This window comes from Pan troglodytes, chromosome Y (genome assembly GCF_028858775.2).
Source record: "Pan troglodytes isolate AG18354 chromosome Y, NHGRI_mPanTro3-v2.0_pri, whole genome shotgun sequence".
Taxonomy (NCBI): domain Eukaryota; kingdom Metazoa; phylum Chordata; class Mammalia; order Primates; family Hominidae; genus Pan; species Pan troglodytes.
The window spans coordinates 14643443-14661589 of NC_072422.2; the positions used below are offsets into that span (position 1 = coordinate 14643443).

At 48.4% G+C, this 18147-nt stretch overlaps 1 pseudogene; it reads left to right on the forward strand.

Annotated features, from left to right (window-relative positions):
* Positions 1 to 7415: 7415 nt before the first annotated feature.
* LOC112208099 (lymphocyte-specific protein 1-like) overlaps positions 7416 to 18147 on the forward strand; it is a 74645-nt pseudogene continuing 63913 nt past the window's right edge.

The window sequence follows — 18147 nt, forward strand, 5'->3', positions numbered from 1 at the left end:
AGAGTTAACAGCAACCTACAGAGTTGGATAAAAATTTTGCAATCTACCCATCTCACAAAGGACTAATATCCAGAATCTACAAAGAACTTAAACAAATTTACAAGAAAAAAAATTAAACAACCTCAACAAAAAGTGGGCAAAGGATATGAACATACACTTCTCAAAATAAGACATTTATGCACCCAACAGACACATGAAAAAATGCTCATCATCACTGACCATCAGAGAAATGCAAATCAAAACCACAATGAGATACCATCTCACACCAGTTAGAATGACAATCATAAAACAAAACAAAACAAACAAACAAACAAAAAACAGGTGCTGGAGAGGATGTGGAGAAATCAGAACACGTTTGCTCTGTTGGTGGGACTCTAAACTAGTTTAACCATTGTGGAAGACAGTGTGGCGATTCCTCAAGGATCTAGAACTAGAAATACCATTTGACCCATCCATCCCATTACTTGATATATAGCCAAAGGATTATAAATCATGCTGCTATAAAGACACATGCACACGTACATTTATTGTGGGACAATTGACAGTAGCAAACACTTGGAACCAACCCATATGTCCATCAGTGATAGACTGGATTAAACAAATGTGACACATATACATCATAGGATACTATACAGCCATAAAAATGATGAGTTCATGTCCTTTGTCAGGACATGGATGAAGCTGGAAACCATCATTCTGAGTAAAGTATCGCAAGGACAGACAACAAAACACTGCATGTTCTCACTCATAGGTGAGAATTGAACAATAACACTTTGACACAGGGTGGGGAACACCACCCATTAACTTATCTAAATGACGAGTTAATTGATGCAGAACACCAAAGTGGCACATGTATACATATGTAACAAATCTGCACGTTGTGCACATGTACTCTAGAACTTAAAGTATATATATATATATAATATTTATGTATACATATATAATATTTATATATGTATATATACACATATGTGTGTATATATATGTGTGTATGTATATGTATATATGTATATATATGTATATACATATATATATACACACACACACACACACTAAGGTGCAGGTGCCTGTGCAGTTAGTGGGAAGGCAGATATAGGTAGACTTTCCACATAAGAAGAATATACCTTGGCTGGGTAGACAAAACTTGTTGTGTATGTTAAAAAGTGTGTGAGTTTGTTGATTTAATTTTCCCATACTCCTAGAGTACTGGCCAAGGTAGCTCTGGTGAGTCACTGGAAAGGGCTTTCGGGAGCAAACTGAGTGGCTCCCTGTGTTCTATTTTCCCATTGGAGGAAAAACTGTTTTGTGTCTACTAGGAAACATTCAAGAGAGTGATTGAAAGAGGGGATGAGAAGGCATTCACTAGCGGTGGGGGTGCTGCTGCAGAGGAGTGAGGGGTGAATGCTCATGCAGGGAGTATGTTTGCCATTACAAAACCTGGGCTGTTTGTCAAACAGGGAGGAGGTGATGATATCTGGGGGCCCTGAGAAGCAGACAAGCCATCTGAATGGAGCTACTTGAGTGACTTGGAAGTTACTATGATCACTTGGGGCTAGAAGTTGTAGGGTGTAATTACACTGATGGGGTAGGATTTGACTACCTGTCAGATGGTCCAGAGAAGACTTAGCACAGTAAATAGGGATTTGGCCATTTGATGAGTGTTTTCAATATCCATATGAAGAGTTTGGTGGAGGGTTTTAAGTATTTTCCATTGGCTGGCTTTGGATATAAGTACCTTTCCTTCTTCTGTCATGAACCAACCCAAGGGGAGAAAACTCTGCCCCTTTGAAAGTCCCCATTCTGTTTCAGTTGGGGAATACTGGAGATTAATCTCTTGGAAGGGATTGTTCCATACCAAGGGTCCTTCTGTAGATATTTCTAATGGGAGGTTCCAACTGGCAGCAATTTTGGCCTCAGCATCTGTGTGACAGGTTTCCTTCTACATTTTCTCCTTCACCTTTCTGATGGCTTTGGCAGTGTAAGAATTCCACCTTCTTGGGTTTTTGCACTGCATGCAGTAACTCCATAATTTCATTGTGGTATTTAATGGGGGTTCCCCCAGAGGTTAGGAACTCCCTTTATTTCCATATTGCAGCATGGGCATGTAGGATTAGATAAGCATACTTGCTATCTGTATACACATTTATTCTTTTCCCTTTCCCAGTTCCAAGGCTTGGGTAAGTGCAACTAGTTCTGCTAAAGGGGCACTGGTCCCTGGGGGAAGAGGCTTACTTTCAAGTACTGTTACAGCACTATCTATGGCATAACCTGCCCTTCACATCCCATTCTCCACAAATGAACTTCCATTGGTATATAGGTTAAGGTCAAGATTAGCTAAGAGGACTTCTAAGAGATCATCTCTGGCGGCATAAGTATGGACTAAAATTTTTTGGCAGTCATACTCCATTGGTTCCCCATCCTCTGGGAGAAAAATAGCAGGGTTGATGGCCACACACGTACATATTTGAAGCAATGGCCCCTCAAGGAGTATCACCTGGTATCTAAGTAGGCCTTTGTCTGATAGCCATAAACTTCCTTTGGCACCTGGTATGCCATTTACATCATGAGTAGTCCAGACAGTAAGACACTTTCCTTGTACTATTTTGATAGCCTCTGACACTAAGACAGCCACTGCTGCAAGTGCTCTTAAACAGTGAGGCCAGCCTCTTGCTACCACATCAATTTCCTTACTTAGGTATGCCACAGGATGTGGGGTTGTCCCATGAGTCTGAGTAAGGACTGCAAGAGCTATCCCTGCTCTCTCTGTGATCTATAAAGAGAAGTTTTGTGCTGTGGGAAGGCTTAAAGCTGGAGCTTGTACTGCTTTAAGGTTTTGAAGGTTGTTTCTGCCCTTTGTTCCCATTCTACTGGATAAGTATTTGCCCTCTGTGTCTCTTTGATTAGAGTATAGAGGGGCCTGGCTAACTTGCAGTATCCAGAAATCCACAGTTAGCAAAAGCCGGTGATTCCAAGGAACCCTCACAAACATTTTAATGTCTTAGGGTGAGGATAATCCAGCATAGTCTGTATTCATTCCTTGCTGAGGGCCCTGGTCCATCTGGCTAAGATTAGGCCTAGATATTTGACCTGCTGTAGTCAAAACTGGGCCTTCAACCTAGACACCTTGTACCCTCGATTAGCTAGAAAGTTCAAGAGATCCTGAGTAGCCTGCTGGCATGAGGCTTCTAAACTGGGAACCAAAAGTAAATCATCCAATACTGAAGGACCAGCATGCCTGGAATTGAGAAGTGGCCGAGATCTTGGGCCAGTGCCTGACCAAACAGATGAGGACAATACCTAAACCCTTGGGGCACAACCGTCCATGTAACTTGGTATGTGTGGTCTGTGGGATCCTTAAAGGCAAAGAGAAACTGGGGTCAGAATGCAGGGGAATACAGAAGAAGACATCCTTGAGGTCCAGAACAGTGAACCATTCTTCTTCCTCTGGTATTTGAGAGAGCAGGGTATAGCGGTTGGGTACAACGATATAGAGGAATTACTGCCTCATTGATGAGTCTAAGATCTTGCACTAGTCTCCACCAACTGTTTGATTTTTGCACTCCTATAATTGGGGTGTTGCAGCGACTGCTGCACTTCCTTACTAAGCCTTGAGCTTTTAAATGTTTAAAAATATCCCGTAATCCTTTATGAGCTTCAGGCCTTAAGTGACATTGCCTTTGGTAATGAAAAGTGGTGGGATCTTTTAGCCTGATTTGGCCTTGGTGGGCATTTTTTACCCTTCCAAATTGTCCTTCCAATGCCCAGATTTCAGGGCTGATTTCCTCCTCAAGTAGGGGACAAGACATAGGTAATTTTCCCCACATTCATGTAGATAATAGCTCCAGCTTTGGCTAATATATCCCTCCCTAATAAGGGTGTGGGTCTTTCAAGCCTAACAAGAAAGCCATGTGAAAAGAACAAAATCTCCCAATTACAAATGAGGGGGTAGGAGAAATAACTGGTTAAAGGCTGTCCCAGGAACCCTCAGATGGTAACGGACCTTGAGGACAGTCGTCCTGGACAGGAGATTAATGCAGAGAAGGCCACACCAGTGTCCAGGAGAAAGTCAATTTCCTGGCCCTCAATGGTTAAACGTACCTGGGGCTCAGTGAGGGTGATGACATGAGCTGGCTGTTGCTCTGGGCACCCTCAGTCCTGTTGTTGAGTCATCTGGTTGGGGGCTTCTGACCCAGAGAACCTTTGTAGTCTGGGGCAGTGCACCTTCCACTGATTGCCTTGGCATAGTGGACATGGATGAGGGGGTGGCTTGTTTCTCATTGGACAATCTTTTTTTTAAAGTCTCTTGTAAACCACACTGAAAACAAGCCCTACTGGGTGACTGGCCTGCTCCATTTTCTCTCCCTTCTGAACCACCAAGGTTTCTTTGTCTGAGGTCCATGACTAAGGCTGTGACCTTTCTCTGATCTTGCTTTCCCTTTTGGGCCTGTTCCTCTTGGTCCCTATTATAAAACACCGAGGTTTTCAGGTTTAATAATGCCTCTAGATTTTGTTCAGGGCCCAGGGTTTGCTTTTTGAGCTTTCTGCCAATATCTGTGGCTGATTGGGTAATAAACTTATCTTTTAAAGTCAATTGACCCTCGAGTGATTCAGGTGACAGGGGAGTATATTTTCTTAAGGCCTCCCATAGCCACTTGACGAAGACAGAAGGATTTTTTTCTTTCCCTGAGTTATGGTGGACTTCATTGAATAATTCATGGGCTTTTTCCTAATTCTTTTTGTCCTTCTAGAACACAGGTGAACAGATGTTTGCAACTCCAGTCCCCCTGATCTTAGTCAAGGTTCCAGTGGGGATGCATACTGGTGATGACTTGATGACTGGTAGGGAATTTGTTCCTTTCTTTGGCTGTCATTCTATCATTTACTTGACTAAGATACCAAGTGTCTGCAAACTCTTGGCTGCAGCTAAAGCTGCATTCTTTTCATTAAATACCAGGGTTTTATCTAACAATAACATGACATCTCTCCAAGCGAGATCGAAGGTTTGCCCTACACCCAGTAAGAAACCTATGTACCTATGTGCCTATCAGGATCATCTGAAAACTTCCCCAGATCTGCCTTGATCTGCTTTAAATCAGAGAGGTAGAGGGGGCCATGTACCTGGGTTGGGCCAAATTCCTCTCCCCCATGGCTTGAAGGGGATATAACAGATAGCCCAGGGGTTTTTGTGGTCCTTTTGAGATTTCTTTGCTTATTTTCTTCTAGGTAGGGGAGATTAGAGGAGGCTTATTATTAATAGGAAGGGGAGCTATAGTGATGCTAGGATATGGATGCAAACTGTAAGGTCCTCCTGTGGACCTTTCACAATGGAATGTGAATTGCAATGTAAATTGCAAGCTTTGCATAGTTTTGTATTCTCCTTCAATGAAAAGAAAGCTTGGACATAAGGTATTTCACTCCATTTGCCTTCCCTCTTTCAGAAAAGTCAAGCTGCAGGATAGTATTGTACTTTATACTTCCCTCAGGTGGCCATTTTTTTCCCATCAGAGAGAGAATATTGGGTCTAGGCCATAGTGCAGAAAAAAATGAGCTGCCACTTTTTCAGGGTTTGTGGGTCAAATTGGTCCCAATGGCTTAGGATGCATTTAAGGGTGAGCCTGTTGATGTCTGAGTGTTTCCCATCTGAAAGACAAAAACACCCATGGTTTTGGTTTGTTTGTTTCTCCCCCTGCCCAAGAACCCACAATTGTCCCTGGACCCTGCTGATTGGAATAGTTGCATTCACTGATACAGCAGCAGAAACACCTCTTACCCACAAACCCACAACAGTCCCCAGGCCCTGCTGATTGGAATAGTTGCGCCCACCAATGCAGTGGCAGAAACACTAGTTTTCCTCCTAGACAACAGGGGGGACTGAGGAAGGTCAGATTTAGTGGCCTTTACTGACACATTCTTGAAAACCTGCGCCTTTGCCTATCCTCCTAGACCACAAAGAGGACTAGCAAAAATTGGAATCTGTGGCCCTTACTGATGCATTCTTGAAAACCTGTTAGAGTCCTAAGCATTCTCCTGTTAGTATTGGGAACTTACCTGTGTCCCATAAAGATGTTATGTCCCAAAAAATGAAGTGGAGGGGCATACTCTGAGGGAGGGAAGTGATCTCCACAGTTGGAAGAGTGATGCCTTTTGCCCTCATTTATATAAATAGGAAGGATACAATTTCTGAGGCTCCCCATGTCCTAGCTTCAGGAATAGCTTTTATAAGGCATGGTTGTCTGAGTAGGGATCCTAAAATTCCAGATAGTCTCCCCTACAGTAGGACCTTGGGCAAAAATTATGTCTTTCTGATTGGTGAGCCCAGTTGCCTAAAGAAGGTAACAGAGTCTTGGAGTTTATACTAGAAATCATTCTTATGGGAGAAACTAGAAAAGCACCAGAGACAGAGTGGTTTTTTTAGAAGCAGGACTAGCCTCAGAGAAGAGAGACAAGAGGAAGTTTGTCTGGCAGGCATAAAGACCCAGGAGGCAAGGTCAGGATAGACTCAGCAAAATGGATGAGTCTTGCTTGAGTGACATGATTTTGAGAGTTCTGCTCATTGATGCAGGGTCAACCAACTTGTCAGGACCCCAGAGCTGGATGGCTTTCTTCTCTGTCAACCCTCAGCTCAGCCCAGAGGTACAGGAAAAGCAGAAGATGGTTCCAGGCAAACCAATGATCCCAATTCTGAAGAGTTGGGGGTTGTTAGAGAGCCCTTTCCCAGAAAGCCTGACACCTGTGTCTTTAGTCCAGTGGCCATGCTAGTCACTTTTAACTGGCCAACAGGTGTCCGGTATTTGATCCCCGAATTCTAAGGAAAAATAGGACAGAATAGCAAGTGAAAGGGGTCCGATGGTACTCACCACTTGTCAATAGTTGATGGTCCCTTCGTCATCACCAAAATGTGTCCAGAGTTGGTTCCTTCTGGTGGGTTCTTGGTCTCATTGACTTCAAGAATGAAGCCGCGGGAACTTGTGATGAGTGCTACAGTTCTTAGAGACAATGTGTCCGGAGTTTTTTCCTTCAGATGTTCAGATGTGTCTGGAGTTTCTTCCTTCTGGTGGGTTCCTGGTCTTACTGACTTCAGAAGTGAAGGCACAGACCTTCGCAGTGAGTATTATAGCTCTTAAAGTTGGCATGTCCAGAGTTGTTCATTCCTTCCCATGGGTTGGTGGCCCTGCTGGCTTCAGGAGTGAAGCTGCAGGCCTTCACAGTGAATGTTACAGCTCATAAAGCCAGCACCTCCAGAGTTGTTTGTTCCCCACAATGGGTTTGTTGTCTTGCTGGCTTCAAGAATGAAGCTGCAGACCTTTGCAGTGAGTATTACAGCTCCTTGTTCATTCCTCCTGGTGCATTCGTGGTCTCACTGGCTTCAGGAATGAAGCTGCATACCTTCACAGAGAGTGTTACAGCTCATAAATATGGTGCAGACCCAAAGAGTCAGCAGCGACAAGATTTATTGTGAAGAGCCAAAGAACAAATCTTCCACAGTGTGGAACAGGACCAAAGTAGGTTGCCGCTGCTGGCTCAGAAGGCCAGCTTTTTTTCCCTTATTTGCCCCACCCACAGACTGCTGATTTGTCCATTTTACAGAGTGCTGATTGGTCCATTTTACAGAGTGCTGATTGGTCCATTTTTACAGAGTGCTGACTGGTGCATTTACAATCCTTTAGCTAGACAGAAAAGTTCTCTAAGTCTTCCAACCAATTAGGTAGACACAGAGCACTGATTGGTGTGTTTACAAATTTTAGCTAGACACAAAGTGCTGATTGGTGCATTTACAATCCTTTAGCTAGACAGAAAAATTCTCCAACTCCCCACCCAACCCAGAAGCTCAGCTGGCTTCACCTCTCACTGGCTTGGTGCAGGTGCCCACCTGCACCCACAGCAAGCCCAACCTGGGTCGCCCCATATGCACTTGGGAGTCAGCAACCCTGCATTTCTGAGATGGGGCAATTACCTTCTCCATGGCCTCAGGCTTAGGTGGGCATGGCTTCTCCCAACAGCAGGGAGTCCCTGTGGGACTAGCCCAGAGTGGGTCAGCACCCCACAACCCTAGACCTTACAGCCCCTTTTGGGCCAAATTCTCAGAGAGGGCAAGGCTCAGATACCCTCTTGTAAGATCTGGAGATATTTCCCCAGACTCTTCAGTTCCTCAACAACAGCTCCAGAACTAGAGCACATCAGGGCCATAGAGAACCTGAGGCCCATGGAGGGGACATCATTTGTTCCCACAAGTGCTGGGTGATGCAGAAGGGGTACAAGCAGGGGGTCACTTTGTATGTCTGTTTGATTGTTTTCTAAGACCAGAAATATCAGGATCCCAGGACACCCAGCCCCTTGGTCTTGGAAGGGATCATTGAACAGTGTTCCCCTCCCCTGAGCCCCACCACCAAAGTAGGTCAAGCTGACAAGCCCAGCTTCTTTTTCTCTCTCCCGGACTAATACCTGAAAGGTCAATGCCACATGCCAGCCACAGGAAGACCTGGCCCAGGCCTGGCTTTTGTCTGCTATTCTGCTGTTGCCTGGAACTCAGAAAACCTCCATGATATAAGGGTTGGAGTTTGCATTGGTGGATGGAGTAGTTGGGTGCATGGAGGGTGGGCTTTTCCTCAGCTGCTGCAGGCCCATGTCTCTCTCCACCCACTGCAGCTAATTGACAGGACTGAGTCCTAAACTGCTCCATAGAAAGGAGGTCTGTCTGTCTGTCTGCCTGCTTTCTGGGCTCAGATGTTAGGTTTCTCCAAGTGGGGGTTGAAAGGAGTCACAAGGTAGAGATCTGAAGACTGAATGGAGTTCTAGGAGAGGCTCAGGGAGGTAGGGAGGAGACTTATGGGAAGACATGGGGCCTGACACATCTTCTACCCTCCAGTAAGAATGTGAAGAAGTATCAGCCAGAATTGCCCATCTCCAAGACTGAACAGTGGGCTTTGAGGTATGACCTGGCTACCCTCTGCTTCCAGGTTCCTTCTCCATCCTGTCACCATTCCCTCCTGCAACCAATACTCATCCAATTAATCGGTGTTCTTCCATGCAATCAATGCCCCCTGTTGGAACAATACTCTACCATCCAATAAATGTTCCTCCATCCATTCAATGCCCTTTCATCCTATCAATTCTCTTATATCCAGCCAATACTCCTCCAGTCAACCAATGCCTCTTTATCCAACGAGTGCTCCTTAATCCAATCAATGTCTCTCCATCCAATCAAGATTCCTCAATCCATCAAATACTGCTCCATACAATCAATGCCTCTGCATCCAATCAATGCCCCTTCATCCAATCAATGTCCCTTCCATCCACTCAATTCTCCTCCATCAGTCAATGTTTCTCCATCTGACCAATACCCCTCCAAACAACCAATACTCAACTATCCAATTAATGGCTCTCCACGTAACCAATGACCCTCCAATCAATCACTCAGTGCCTCTCCATCCAATCATTGCTCCTTCATTTAACCAACACTTCTACCTTCAGTCAATATCCCTGCCTCCAACCAATATCCCTTCATCCATCAACTCCCTTCAATCCAACCAACAAATCTTCACCCAAACAATATACCTATTCATTCAGTGCTCTTCTATTCAATAAATTCCCTTCCATCCAAACACTATTCCACCAGCTAACCAAAACAACTTCATCCAATCGATGTCCCTCCATCCAATAATACCTTGCCATCCAATCAATGGCCTTCTATCAATTTCCCTCCATCCAGTCATTATGTCTCCATCTAAAAATAATAGTTTCACCCTGTCAATGCCTCTGCTTCCAATCAGTGCCCTATTCAATAATACTTCCTTATCTAATCTGGACATCTCCATCTAACCAGTATCCTTCCATCCAACAAATACTCCTCTACTAAATCAGTGCCACTTCATCCATCCAGTGCCCCTCAATCCACCCAGTACTCACTTTTCCAACAAGCACTTCTCTATCTTACCAGTTTTCCTTCATTCAATCAGTTCACCTCTGTGCAATTAATGGCCTTCCATCCATCTATTACTCCTTCACTGAATCAACAACCCTCCATTCAACTAATACTTCTGATTTCAATTAATCCCCCTTCAACCAACAAATACTCTTCCATCCAACCAGTACTCGTCCATCCAATCAATGTTCCTCTATCCAACAAAAACCCTTCTACCAAGCCAATATTTCTCCATCCAATTAATGCCTCTCCATCCAACCAGTAATCCTCTGTCCTATCAATGCTTCTGTATCCTATCTATTCCTCCATCCAACCAATACTTTCCCATCCAATCAATACTCCTTGAAACATTCACTGCTCCTCCATCCAGTCAATACCTTGCATGCTATCAGTGCCCCTCCAACCAACAAATAAGCCTTCATCTAACCAGTATTGTTGCATGCAATCAATGCCGCTTCATTGAACAAATATGGCTCTACCCAACCAAAATTAATTCATTCAATCCGTGCCCCTCCATCTAACAAATACTCCCTCATATAATCAGGACCCCACAATCCAAGTAATAGTTTTTCATCTATCAACACCTTTCTATATAACTAGTACTCCTCCATATAATCAATCCTCCCACATCCAACCAATACATCAATATTTAACCACTGTCCCTCCATCCATTCAGTGCCCCTCCATTGAAACCACGGCCCACCAGCTTTATCCCATGAGCAGCATGGAGGCAGACCCACATCTGTCCTGTGTGCCATCATCTCCCTGGTGCTCTTCAGGACAGGGAACTGTCTCACAATTCCATCCAATGAAGGAAGGCACATCTTTTCAGTGATTCCCCACTCTAGTGCTCCCAGGGAAAATACAAAGATAAAGTAGAGGGTTGTCCAGTGTGTCCCTCCAAAGCGTCAACAGTGGTCATCCACTAAGGTAATCCTGATTCTAAGGCAACCCCCAAACTAGCCTGCCAGGCCTCCATAGAGCTGCCCAGCATGGCTGTGGCCAGTACCAAGAGTCAGTGGGATATGGGTAAGGTGCAGGCTCAGTCTGCAGCCAAGATTCTGTCTTGCAATATAAGGTCACCTCCAGGGGTAAGGCTGGGCTGCATAGCCAGTGCCTGGGAGTTTAGTAGCAGGCCAGGTTTCCTTGTTAAGGCAGGTGTGGGACTGTGCAACATGAATGTGGTTAGACAGAACACTGAGGCATTGCAGTAGGGTCGGGTTCACTCTTGTTGGTGTTAAAGGCTGTGTTGGCTGAGTGGAGATGGATGGCACCTTTATTCCTTTATGTGCCTCTTTCACTGGGATCACACAAAAAAAGGTAGGCAAGTCCCAGACTCGCTGGCCAGGTAAAGCAAAGCAAGAGAGAAGGGCCCAGGGCTTCTACTTATGGAGATGCAGGGGTCTGCATTTGTGACATAGCCTACTGCTGCCCCCAGGATATTGTGGCTGGAGACATGAGCAAGAAAAGCCTCTGAAAGCAGAAGGGGGGGGCTCCAAGATCTTACCACCAATTAAGGGATAGCCTAAGAGTCATCAGGGCAAGCAGGGTGGGTGCAGCAGGGGAGGGCAAACAGGGGCTGTCCTCTTGCATCTGGGAGTGTTTCCCAGAGGCAAAGCCAACATCATCTCCTTTGTGCTGTTCTCATCTTCACTCTTGATCTCCTTCCCCAACACTCTCGGCCTCCTGCCTTCTGGGAAGAGGTATACGTTTGTGGTCCTCTGGCATGGGAAGAATGACAAGATGCTTGTGGAAGGGGGCCTAGCACCCTAGGCCTCCCATCTCAGTGAGTCCCCGGCAACCCATAGAGCAGGACCAGGTTCACGCATGTGCACCATGCTGAGAACTTGGAAGGCTCGAGGGGGCATGGAACACTGTTGCAGGCAGCAAAAGTGGGCCCTGAGTTGGCCAGAACCCAGACCAGCTCAGTCTCCCCACCCTGCACAGACACCACCTCCCTCACCTGACAAAGGATTCAAAGTCTGGTCATTTCAGCAAAGTGAGACTGGCTTAGCCACTGCTCCAGTAGGAGAGCTCAATATCCCATCTAGGACTCCCAAAAAGCCCCAGCAAGGCTCATGACGGAAGTGAGGGTCAGCCTGACCACCAAGGGGTTAGCATTGAAGAAAGGGGATGGCATGGAGCCCGGGTTCCCTGCCCATCTGTGTGCTGGGGGTCCATAGAGGGGCAGTAACTTAGGTCCTACTCCCTTGTCCCAGCTGAGAGCCATTCAGGAGTCCCAATGTCCTCCCCATCCCATGCTGCAGACATAACAGTGCCACTCCTGCCATGGTTAGACACACATTTGTTAGTGACCTGGGCCTTCTGCCCCATTTCCAGCACACATCACAGCCCAGAGTGGGGCAGGTGGCCTCCTATCATCTTTCCCTGCTAAACCCTGACTCTCAAGGAGCTGAAGCAGAGGCTTTTTCTAGTACCTTTGTGTCCCAATCCTGTGGTTGGCCACCCCCAACAGAGCCTGGCCGATGGCCTACTGGGCCCCTCCACTGTCCTTACTGGGGCCACAGCCCCTTCTCGGCCTTGCTTGGCCAACTGTCCTAGCAGGCTTTGGACTGAGGGCTCTCTCCTCATCCAGCTGCCAAAGCCTGGTCATAGCCAGTGATGAAACACTTTCTCTCCCTTCTCTCCTACCAGGCAACCCCTAGAGTCCTGGTTGAGGTTGGCCTCACTCACTGGGAACATGGAAGTGCAGAAGGTCCTGAGAGGGGTGAGGTGCATACCCCCTGTCATCTTCTGGGCTGCCTTCCTAAGGAGCTTCTGGGAACGCAGATTGTCCTTCCCTGGCTTGGGAAGCAGGGGCAGTGGGGGTCAAGGGGTTCCCTGGAAGCTCAGGCCATGCACCTCGTGTGCCATTGACATGGCCGAGATGAGCATGGCTGTGTCCTGGGGTGGGAGGGACAGTGGTCAGCCCAGCCCTCCTCCCTCCCAAGTTGGGAGGCCTGTGTCTCCCTTAGTCCAGGGAGGACCTGGGGCCAGCGTTGTGGAGACCTGACCATTCCGCTTCCTGAGCACCCAGAATCTGCCTGGGGTGTCCTGAGCTCAACTGTGCCTTGGGGACTTTGGTGTGACCCCACCATCACCCTGGTACAGAAATGAGGTCACAGAGGCTGAGTCCTTCTGGGGACAGGGCTAGAACCTGCCTCTGGAGCTCTGTCATCCATGCCACCCTGGCACAAAGTAGGACCCAAGTACACAGCGTGAGTCAGGATGCAATGCCATGTGGGCTGGGATGGGGGGTCGTAGGTGAGCCCCGAGTGACAGGCATGTCCCTGGCCAGCTACCAGCCACTCCAAGGTCTGGAAAAGTGGCTGGCCTCAGACACATCAGGAGTGCCCTGCCATCGCCAGCCCAACCACAGTTGTGTTCACTGTGAGTCAGCAGTGAGGGGTGGCAGCCAAGAGGCTCAAGAAAGCTGACGCTGCATCATCACAGGTACATTGGCCAGAAGGTGGGAGCAGTTTTCACTGAGCTATGCCAAATGAGATATTCCTGCAGATCTCCTGGCGGGGTGATCCGTCCTAGCTACCCATCTGGTTTGTGGGCACCACATGTTTGCAAAGACATTGACAAGTGGCATCTGTCAGAGCCAGAGGCTATCTGGTTTGGGGAAGGAGGGAGACCTGGGGGCTGCTGCTGGTGGGGGTTGGCTCTGCTGAGGCAAGAACAGAGCTGCTGGAGGAGTTTGGAAACAAGGAAACTGCCCAGGACTCGCTCACAGCTGCCGGCCTGCTCTGGATGCCAGGATTGCAGGAAATATGAGAAACCCAGTTCTAGCTCCTGGGGTGGACAGGCTGCTTGGGAGGCAGGCCACCTTCCCTTCACCTGGAGTTGGTCTCCAGCCAGAGGCCCAGACCTGGAGCACAAGTTCTCACACTGGGAAGCAGGCCTCTGAGGCAGGACATCTTGTCTCATGATGGAGATGTCATGTGGGCAGGACATGGAGGCAAGCAGAGAGAGGTGCAGGGAGCAGGCTCTGTGGGCTTGCAGGAGGCAGGTCTGTGGTCTCTCCATAGACTCCAGTATAATGTCCCCTGAATCCTATGCCTATATTCCAGCTTCCTGGGTCTGCAAGTCCAGCCATGTGACACCGTCCATGTACCCAGGGGAGATTCCAGCCAGATACCTGCCCCCTTATCCTGGATAAGGAGCTGCTTCCTATTGCCAGCATGGCCTACCCTCACCTCTTTGACAACACCCACTGCCACCCTCTTTTGATCCTGGGCCTTTTTGCCTCCCCACCCTTCCATTCTTTGACCCCCAGAGCTCTGCTTCTCATTACTTGGAGGAGGAAAGGAACTCCTAATCATTGCCCAAAGGGACATACCCCTGGAGAGGCCAAGTGCCTTCTAGGAAGGTAGGAGGTTGAGGCACAGCCTGTGCAGAGAGGATGGGTCACCCTCAAGATCTGAGGGGAAACTGCAGGTCAAGGTCTGACAATGGCCATGCAGGATGCTTGATGCTTCCTCTCTCCTGCACTCTGATTGCCAATCCTCTCTCCTCAATTTTGTGTAATAATTCACCCTGTGTATTCCCATGTGCTGGCTGTCTTGCACTCACTAAGGTGTCAGGACTGGCCAGGATGGGACAGCTGAACCAGTGGCCAGCCCATTCCCACAGCACAGAGTATAATATGGCCCCTGGGTTCAGGCAGTCTGTCCTGCCTCATGGTCTTTGCAGTGTAAGACTCCAGCACATAAGCTCTGTGGTGGTCTAAGACAGGGCACACACAATGGGTGGGGTCCAGGCTTCCTTTTCCAGAATGTCTGTGATATCCTACCACCACCATGACTAGCCAAATATAAACTTATGTGCCCTGATTGTGCACCCACTGAGGGCAAGATCCACCTTGGGGTCTCCCCCAACATCCCCCAGGATGTGCTAAGTGAAGGTTTTGTAAACAGACAAATGGGTGGATGGTGGGTGGATGGATGGATAGATGGATACATGGGTGGTTGAGTGGATAGATGATTAGATGAATGTATGGATGAGTGTATGGATAGGTGGGTGAATGGATGGGGAGGTGCGTGAGTGGGTGAATGGTTGGGTGGGTGAGTGGAGCAATGGGTGAGTGGGTAAATTGGGGATGGATTAATGGATAGAGGGGTGTATGGGTGAATGGGTAAGCGGGTGGGTGGATGGTTTGATAGATGGAGGGATGAGTGGGTGAATAGATGGGTGAATAGGGGGTGGGTGGGAGGGTGGCTGGAAGGCTCTGTGGATGGATGGATGGATGGATGGATGGATGGATGGATGCATGGATGGATGCATGGATGGGTTAGTGAATGGACAGGTGGATGGATGAATGCAGGGATATATGAGTGGATGGGTAGATGAGAGAATGGTTCGATGGATGAATGGATGATTGGATGGATGAAGGGATGACTGGATGAATGGACAGAGGGAAGGAGGAATACATAGGGAGAGGGATGAGTAAGTGGATGGGTAGGAGGGTGGGTTGATGGATCAATGGATAGAAGGAAGGGGGGATAAATGAAGGGATGGGTAGATGGTTGGATGGATGGATAGGTGGATGAATGCATGGATGGGTCAGTGAATGAAAGGATGGATGCATGCATGTATAGATGGATGGATGGATTAAGGGATTGATGAGTGATGGAGAGTTAGGTGGATGGATCAATAGGTGGATGGATGAATGGAGGGGTGGGTGTGTGGATGGGGAGTTGAATGGATGGATGAAAGGACGCATGGATAGATAAGTGAGTGGGAGAATGGATAGGTGGATAGATGAATGGAGGGATGCATGAGTGGGCATGTGGATGGATGGATGGATGGATGGATGGATGAAGGGTGGGTGGATGGATGGGTAGATGGAGGATGGAGGGAGGGATGCAGGGATGGATGGATACGTGGATGAGTAGATGATTGGATGAAGAGATGGATGGATGGATAGATACCCAGATACATGATTGATTGATAGATAGATAGATAGATAGATAGATAGATAGAATAGCTGGATATATAGGTGGGTAGATGGGGGGATCAATGGATGGATAGATGAATGATGGATGGATGGATAGCAGGAAGCATGGATGAAATGGAGGGATAAATGACTGGATGGTTAGGTGATTGTATGGGCGAATAAAGACAGAGGGATGAATGATGGAAGAGAAGGAGGGAAGATGGAAGAAGTGAAAGTGAGACTGAATGCATGGGAATGAATAGATGGGTGGATGAATTGACAACTGTGAAATAGCAAAGAGCCTGGGGACATCCCCCCTGCTCTACATCCTCTCCCAGGTCCAGCATTAGGGCCTGACACTCAGCCCTGCAGCCCTCAGTGCCGGAGAAGCCTCTTTGAGGAGAAGGCCCTCCAACCTCTGATTTTATGTACTTCACTTTGCCATTCCCTTGGCTCCTCAGAGGCAATATTTTCTGAAGGATTCATGTCAAACCCTGAATGAACACACACAGTTCAGAAAAGTGAAACCTTGACAGAGCCACCACCTATGCAAGGGAGGTGACATGTTCCCATCCTTTCTCAGATGCCCTGGCCACTGAGAGATCATCCAAGCCACCCTACCCAGTTGGGGATCCACCGAGTGACAGCACTCCCTTCCTTTCCCACCTGATCTGGATGGGGCGGTGACCAAGGGCAGATGGCAGAGGCATGCCCAAAGGCCACAGCTGGGCACTCAACATGAGTGCAGAGAGATCAGCACCAGGGGCAGGGGATAGCTGGGGTCTACAGTGCTGAGGAGACAGCCACTGCCCCCAGCCCCTGATCAGCCCTGGCCCCTCATCAGATCCTCTGCATCCCTCAGCTGAGCTCCAGGGCTTGCTTGTCCCTCTGAGCAATGCCCAGCCACAGTTCTGCTGTGTTTCTTATGCAGCCTCCCCTCCATGGCCACAGCAACCCCATGCCCCTGCTCCTGGTAATCTGGAGATCAGGCCATGCCCAATGCAGAGATCAGGAGGCTAAAAGGGGTTGCAGCCTAAGAGGCCCCTTGCCAGGGATAGCAGATGAAGTCCCTAGCCTCTTTCCTGCCTGGCCGAGCGACCACTTGACACCCTGTGACCCCTGCTACAGGCTCCTAGGCCAATCCCACACAGATGATGCCTGTCATCTCTGCAGAACGAGTCAATTAATCTGCAAAATCAGGACTAGGCATGTACGGAGGCAGCTACCTGGGGCTGGAGCAGCTCAGTCCCCAAGTGCTGTGTCAGCTTCTCCTGTCCTGGACCTGGCAGTGTCTGAGCCCACAGCTGGGCCGAATGGCCTCCAGGCTGGATCCATCTTGGGCACTCAGGTCAGCTCAGGGAAGCAGTAGAGGCTCAGGATCCTCTTGGTCTCCACCATCCCCAACCATGCTCCTTGGGTGCTGGGAACTAGATTGCAGGGCCCCAGCCACCATTTGGGTGTCACCCAGGCAGGGAGCTGGAGGCAAGACACTCAGAAGGCCATCTTCCCTCCCACAGCCTGCTCCCCACTCTGTGGGCTTGACTTAGCATTCTCCAATTTCAGAAACCCAACAACTGCCCTGGAGCCAAGGCCCCGTGGTCCATACTCAGACTCCTCCTGGTTGGAAATGACTTTCCAACCCAGGCTGGGACTCTCTTGTGCATGCCCCAACCAAGGCCTACAGTGGCCCAAGAGTCCCCTGTCCCACCTCCTCTCCTTAGACCACCACAGTCAGGCCAGATAGCAGCAGGGCACATGTTACTTGGTGCAGGCTCTCAAGGCCCCTGGTGTCTGCTCTGTGCTGTCCCTGCTACCAATCATGGTTGGCACTTCATTCAACCCCTCCATGGAAGAGTGAGGCCGCAGAGCCCATGGACAGGCAGGGTGTGCCTGAGACCACATTACAAGGCAGGCAGGCCTTAGGGTACTGGCTTAAAGGACAAGGACTCTCCCCTTCCTGCCTCCCCTGAGTGCCAGGCACTTGGAACACTGTTGGAGCTTTAGTTGCTGGGAACATCACTGTCTTCCTGCTTTGGGTCTATGGCTTCCTCTGTGCTGCATGCCTTCTCCTCCCTGTCCATGTCCTCGATGGGCAAGGTTTTGCAGGAAACTTAACAGCACTGTCCCCTGGACATCTGTGACCTGATTTCTGCCTACTGGGGATGTCTGCCAGCACCAGCCCCTGGGGGAGGTATGGTAAACTCAGACTGCAGCCAGCCTGGCTGTGTCTCTCAGCCACTTATTGTGTGGGCCTCAATGGATGCCCACCTAGGAAAGCAGAGTT